The sequence below is a fragment of the Coregonus lavaretus genome (assembly GCF_964263955.1).
Source record: "Coregonus lavaretus genome assembly, chromosome: 7".
In the NCBI taxonomy this organism is placed as follows: Eukaryota; Metazoa; Chordata; class Actinopteri; order Salmoniformes; family Salmonidae; genus Coregonus; species Coregonus lavaretus.
In genome coordinates, this window is record NC_139994.1 from 42,033,379 (window position 1) to 42,039,378 (window position 6,000).

A 6,000-nucleotide genomic window follows, 5' to 3' on the forward strand; every position below is an offset into this window, starting at 1 on the left:
AATTAAATGACTATCGCCCCGTAGCACTCACTTCTGTCATCATGAAGTACTTTGAGAGGCTAGATAAGGATCATATTACCTCTACCTTACCTGACACCCTAGACCCACTTCAATTTGCATACCGCCCAAGAGATCCACAGGTGATGCAATCGCCATCGCACTGCACACTACCCTATCCCATCTGGACTAGAGGAATACCTATTTAAGAATGCTGTTCATTGACTATAGCTCAGCCTTCAACACCATAGTACCCTCTAAGCTCATCATTAAGCTCGGGCCCTGGGTCTGAACCCCGCCCATATGCAACTGGAGCCCAGACTTCCTGACGGGCCGCCCCCAGGTGGTGAAGGTAGGAAACAACACCTCCAGTTCGCTGATCCTCAACACAGGGGCCCCACAAGGGTGTGTGCTCAGCCCCCTCCTGTACTCCCTGTTCACCCATGACTGCGTGGCCAAGCACCCCTCCAACTCAATCATCAAGTTTGCAGGCGACACAACAGTACTAGGCCTGATTACCAACAATGATGAGACAGCCTACAGGAAGGAGGTAAGGGCCCTGGCAGAGTGGTGCCAGGTAAATAACCTCTCCCTCAATGTCAACAAAACGAAGGGGCTGATCGTGGACTTCAGGAAACAGCAGAGGAAGCACGCCCCTATCCACATCGACGGGACCGCAGTGGAGAAGGTGAAAAGCTTAAAGTTCCTCAGCATACACATCACTGACAATCTGAAATGGTCCACCCACACAGACAGGAGGCTGAAGAAATTCGGCTCCTAAGACCCTCACAAACTTTAACAGATGCACAATTGAGAGCATCCTTTCAGGCTGTTTCACCGCCTGGTACGACAACTGCACCGTACGCAACCGCAGGGCTCTCCAGAGGGTGGTGCGGTCTGCCAAACGCATCACCGGGGGCACACTGCCTGCCCTCCAGGACACCTACAGCACTCGATGTCACATAAAGGTCAAAATGATCATCAAGAACATCAACCACCCAAGCCACGGCCTGTTCACCCCGTTATCATGGAGAAGGCTAGGTCAGTACAGGTGCATCAAAGCTGGGTCCGAGAGTCTGAAAAACCTTCTATCTCAAGGTCATCAGACTGTTAAATAGCCATCACTAGCCGGCTTCCACCCAGTTACTCAACCCTGCACCTTAGAGGCTGCTGCCTTATATACATAGACATAGAATCACTGGTCACTTTAATAATTGAACACTAGTCACTTTAATAATGTTTATATACTGCTTTACTAATTTCATATGTATATACTGTATTCTATTCTACTGTATTTTAGTCAATGCCACTCCGACATTGCCCGTCCTAATATTTATATATTTCTTAATTCCATAATTTTACTTTAGATTTGTGTGTATTGTTGTGAATTGTTAGATACTACTGCACTGGAACACAACCATTTCGCTACACCCACAATAACTTCTGCTAAATATGTTTATGTGACCAATCAAATTTGATTTGATTTGATATGGCCGGTGTCAGTAAACGTCGGAAAAAAGCGTAATTAAATTGTTGCCAGCAGCACAGTTACAGTCATCAACGATCTGGATAACATGAAAACAGCCTGACCAGCTCTCCTAGGGTGAGTAAAATGGTCAGAGTGAGGTGTTCTCTCATTTGTGTCTGGAAGTAGCTAGCAAGCTAGCCAACGTTAGCCAGTTAGCTTGGGTGCTTGACCGCAGTTGTGAGTTGTGTGCGCACTGAACGCTCCGAGAGCGAAACACTCTGAATTTTCGGACAATCTGACAACGCTCTGAATTTACAAACGCCCAGAGTGCACTCTTGCACTCCAGATTGAATTTACGAACACACCCATAGACTGACCAGGTGAATCCAGTTAAAAGCTATGATCCCTTGTTGATGTCACCTGTTAAATCCACTTCAATCAGAGTAGATGAAGGGGAGGAGACAGGTTAAAGAAGGATTTTGAAGCATTGAGACATGGATTGTGTATATGTGCCATTCAGAGGGTGAATGGGCAAGACAAATATTAAAGTTATTAAAGTGCTGGGGTATGGTAGCAGGGGCATCGGTTTGAGTATATCAAGAACTGCAACGCTGCTGTGTTTTTCAAGCTCAACAGTTTCCTGTGTGTATCAAGAATGGTCCACCACCCAAGGGACATCCAGCCAACTTTACACAACTGTGGGAGGCATAGGAGTCAACATGAGCTAGCATCCCTGTGGAATGCTTTTGACACCTTGTAGTCCATGCCCCGACGAATTGAGGCTGTTCTGAGGGCAAAAGGGGGTGCAACTCAATATTAGGAAGGTGTTTGTTTGTCTCTCTCAGAACATCAATACATACAGTTAGGGAATAGAATAGAAAAGGCAAAGTGTGTGTGCGGGTGTGTGTATGTGTGCGCGTCTGTGTATCTGTGCGTATGCGTGTCCATGTGTGTTTGTGTGTGTGTGTGCGTGTGTGGGTATACATCCTCATCTCCATTTCCAGACAGAGAATGAGTGACAGTGAACATCTGACTCTGCCAGATTGTGTGCATCTCTCCTCCACTAGAGAATAAAAAACAAACAAGCCTTCGTCCCCCTCTCCTCTACTCCCTCCATCCCTCCATCCTAAACAACATCATGGCCTGATTAGCAGAGAGGGTGGAGTCTGTCAACAGAATAACATAATCTTCACTACACACACACACTCAGTATTGTACAGCTAACCTTGTGGGGACACACAATTCAGTCCCATTCAAAATCCTATTTTCCCTAACCCCTAAACCTAACCCTAGCTCCTAACCCTTAATGTAATTCTAAACCTAACCCTGACACTAATTCTAACCTTAACCCTAAACCCCCTAGAAATAGCATTTGACCTTGTGGGTACTAACAAAATAGTTAAACACACACACACACACACACACACATATACACACAGAGAGAGATTTAAACCCGGAGACCTTGTATGGTGATGTCAGTGTGTATTGTTTGGTTGTCTGGTAGGTTGGCTCTTGTTGATTTGAATACAAAACCAGACCTTTGAATTGGATACAAGTTTCCTCTCTTTCATAAAGATCTCTTTCTCTCTCTCTTATGTGCAATTTAAAACTCTCTCTCTCTTTCCCTCTCTCTTTCCCTCTCTCTTTCTCCTCTCTCTTTCTCTCCTTTCACTATCTCCTCTCTCTCACTCTCTCTCAATTTAATTGAAGAATGCTGTATTGGTATGAAATTGTAAACATCTGCTTAAACATCACTCACTGTAAACATTGTTCTCATTGTTCATCTGTAATGGTAAATTATCTCTCTCTCTTTATCGCCCCCTTCTTTCTTTTCCCCCTCTCTTTATCTCTCCCTTTCTCTCTCTCTCTCTCTCTCTCTCTCTCTCTCTCTCTCTCTCTCTCTCTCTCTCTCTCTCTCTCTCTCTCTCTCTCTCTCTCTCTCTCTCCCTCCACCTCTCTCATTCATTCCTCTCTCTCAGGAGGTTATTGGGAATCATCACTAAGAAGGACTCCATCCTCTTCAACTGACCTCCTCTCCTACTTCCATATCTCTGTCTTGCTTTCCTAATAAAAGTTGGGACTCAAGGGAGGGAAGGAGAGTGTGTGGAAAAAGAAGTGGCTACAGACTGAACACGTCATAATGGCAAATCATGAAGGAATATTCATGATGCATTGATACCACTGACACAGACAGGATGGGAAAAGGAGGGGAAAGAGAGAAGTAGGGAAGAGGAGAGGAGGGAGAGAAGTAGGGATAAGAAGGGTGAGGAGAGGTGGTGGGAAAGTGCTGACTTAAGTGTTTCTGATATTAGCCACAATTAAGACATTGTATGGAGCCCCAAGCTAGCTCCAGCTTTCACCTTTCGCCGTCAGAAGACATGCCCAGACAGAGCACTCCATCCTGGGCTGATGGATGCTTGGGAGCCCCCTTGCCCTGGTTCTTCTGTTCTGGCTTCCTCTACCCTCAGGGAAGGGATAGGGTGGGAAAAGAGGATTCAGACACTCGCGCACATAAACACACACACACACACACACACCAAAGACTCTCTTGATGCCTGGGAACTGCTCTGAGACATATTGAACAGACTGCGAGAGCTGCAGTATCTCACACACACACACAGAGAGAGGCCACCGCTGTAAACATAAATCTGTGCCTTCTTCAGGAATCTTTTAGACATATGTCTATGACCATAATCTCTGTGAGAAGGTATTTCTAAGGTATCTTTAACAAGCAAGAAGTGTGTGTGGGTTGGGGGCGAAGCTGTGAGTGTACGGCCTGTGTGTGTTAGCCTGTGTGTGTGTGTCTAAGTGTGTTTGTGTGTGTGTGTGGTGGTGGTGTATGTGTCTAAGTGTGTGTGTGTGCAAGTGTGTGCTGAAGTAAAGCTAGAACACAAAAGGGAAACAGTGTAGTATTCCCCCTAAAATAGTCCCCATTACTGCATATGTATGTTTCCATGACAACCTTGTTGCCTTTGTCAATTTGATCCGCGACAGGTGTGGGAAAAGTATGACAACACACACTGACACACTGTCAGGTCATTTGAATACAATGCAGTTAGCTACAGGTGACTCTCACAGTTACAACAGGATGCTAAAGAGCTAAACGGATCACATGGTGATCAGGTTACTGACCTGCTCAAATTCACACATTCCTCAAACAACTACTTATTGGAAGAGACACACAGGACACACACGTGTGTTTGTGTGTGCGCGTGTGTCCTGTTTCTGAGTTGAAATATTAAGGAAGTTCACACATAGACCCATGTTCCAGGTTAGTCAAGTTGTCAGTTTAAATTTGTCAGTTTAAATTGTTTGTCAAGTTGCCGGTGTAACCTTGTCAGTTTAAATTAGTCAAGTTGTTGGTTTAACCTTGTCAGTTTAAATAGGACTCTGGAACAGTCTGAAAAGTTTAGGAGGAATCTCTGGGTCTTTTCACTTCTCTTTTTCTGATCCTAAAATCTTTTTTGAATTGTGAATCAAATGGGATCAATTCCTAATTGAATTGTAATGAAATTGAGCCCAACAAACTGTAGTTTAGTTTTTTTATCTAACCACTATTGGTTACTCATGTGCACATAGACAGAGTGGCATTGTACTTCTTTAGTGAAGGTACTGTTGGCAAAGTAGGGGTAGTGTGTGAGAGCTGGGGTGTCCGTGAGTGTGTGTGAGTTTGGGGGTCGGTGAGCTGCGTGTTTGTGTATCGATGAGTTCTTGGATGCCTTGTGTTTATAATGAACAATGTTATTCGGATTATCTCATAATCGTATCCTTATTTTGTTGTAGGAAGAACCAAAACACATCTTTCATATATTCACTGTTCCCTTCTTTTTATTATGGCATTATTGCAGACATTTATCAGTTTATCCACCCATCCCTCTTTCACATGCTCACACCATCTTGGCATGTGTCCCAAATGGCACCATATTCCCTATATAGTGCACTACTTTTGACCAGGACCCATAGGGAAGTAGTGCAGTATGTAGCGAATAGGCTGCTATTTGGGACGCAAGCCCTGGTAACTCCTTTTAATCGTCATCCTGCTATCCACCCATTCAATCTGTCATGATATAATTTCGGCACCTGCTGTGAATCTCATGCTACACTTGTTTTATAATAATGTTATGTCATCCCTTTACCCACCCATTTCTCTCTCAGTCTTAATGTGATTCTCATGTTCACTGTTCTTGGACACTCATTTTATACAATAAATCCAGTTTTTTTCTTTCTCTCACTCTAGGGGCCACTTCCTCTGCTACTGCCAACCTTTGTGTGCTTGGCTGGGGATTAAAAGCCTTATCACTGAGACGGATCACTGAGACTGTACTTACAATGAGCACCTCCATACTTCCTAAGAGCCTTATCAGAAGTTTAATGATTTTTCATTCTGAATGTGGAATGTTGCATTGTTTTCATGCCCTATGAGGTATTCCGAAATTCCGTGTCACTCCCAGAATTATAGAAGAGTCCAAATTCCCCTGAAATCTGGGCAGTGGGCTTATTGCACTCGTATTGTTCTGTGAGGCTGTGTTCGGTGT

At 44.3% G+C, this 6,000-nt stretch overlaps 1 pseudogene across 1 annotated transcript in view; it reads left to right on the forward strand.

Moving 5' to 3' along the window:
* Positions 1–3,493, forward strand: part of LOC311132526 (H(+)/Cl(-) exchange transporter 5-like) — a 37,404-nt pseudogene extending 33,911 nt beyond the window's left edge. Inside the window, exon 16 of the transcript in view lies at positions 3,445–3,493. The product of the transcript in view is annotated as a H(+)/Cl(-) exchange transporter 5-like (transcript). The remainder of the gene's footprint in view (positions 1–3,444) is intronic.
* Positions 3,494–6,000: the final 2,507 nt, after the last annotated feature.